The sequence below is a fragment of the Gossypium hirsutum genome, chromosome A11 (genome assembly GCF_007990345.1).
Source record: "Gossypium hirsutum isolate 1008001.06 chromosome A11, Gossypium_hirsutum_v2.1, whole genome shotgun sequence".
Taxonomy (NCBI): domain Eukaryota; kingdom Viridiplantae; phylum Streptophyta; class Magnoliopsida; order Malvales; family Malvaceae; genus Gossypium; species Gossypium hirsutum.
In genome coordinates this window covers 79813994-79815115 of record NC_053434.1, presented here as the reverse complement: position 1 = coordinate 79815115, position 1122 = coordinate 79813994, and positions in this window count along the sequence as shown.

The window sequence follows — 1122 nt, the reverse complement described above, 5'->3', positions numbered from 1 at the left end:
TGGCCGGCCACTTATCAAGAATTGGGCACTTTGACATGCAAGTCCCCTTTTTCTTCCACATGCACTAATAGGTCCTCATGCATTGACCTATCACATTTTAAAATTTTCTCATATAAGTCCTATTGACTAAATTCACATGCAATCGACTAAATTGAAGCTTGAAATTTTCACACATTCATGATTACATATTCTAGACAATAAACATCACATTCAAACCTTTCGGTGACTCGGTTTAGCGGTCCCGAAACCACTTCCCGACTAGGGTCAATTTTGGGCTGTCACATGATTAGTCATACTATGACGGATAGCCGAATGTGCATAGAGACTATGTTATAAAGCCGATTGAAATCATGCTCTTTGTGTGTGGCTATTGAGCCGAAATTGGAAAGGTTAAATAAATGCTTTGTGTTTGAGCCTTAGTAACGAAAATGAAATATGGATGTGTCATGATTGTTGATATATGTGTGCATGAGCATTTGAATGATATCCGGGTTAAGACCCGAAGGCAATTGTGCTAGTGATTTTATCCGGGCTAAGACCTAAAGGCATTTGTGCGAGTTGCTATACCCGGGTTAAGACCCGAAGGCAATTGTGCTAGTGATTTTATCCGGGCTAAGACCCGAAGGCATTTGTGCGAGTTGATATATCCGGGCTAAGACCCGAAGGCATTTGTGCTTGTAGTTATATCCGGCTAAATTCCGAAGAAACTTGGGTTCGAAGGTGAGCGTGTTGTGCTGTAATAAATTCAATTAAAACGCTCGAAAAACCCAAACGATAAGGTATGTGTTCGTATGCATCGGAAAAGTCGATTCGTTTTTAATAGTATTCGTTCAATCGACTAACGAACTTTCAACTTTTAGATAGGTTAATACCTTGTGTGTATATGTTGATGAAGTGTGAAGTAAGTATGTGTATGAGAATGTGTATTAATAAAGTGATCCATTTAGCTATGTGAATGTAATACTTTAGTCAAAGCCGATTTCATTACTTGAAACTTACTAAGCTTTAAAATGCTTACCACGTTGCTTTGGCTCTCTGTTTTATAGATTTTGTTCGTCGGATATCGGATTCGGGATCATCGAAGTCAAAGTCACCCACACTATCAAAGCCCTTTTGGTACTC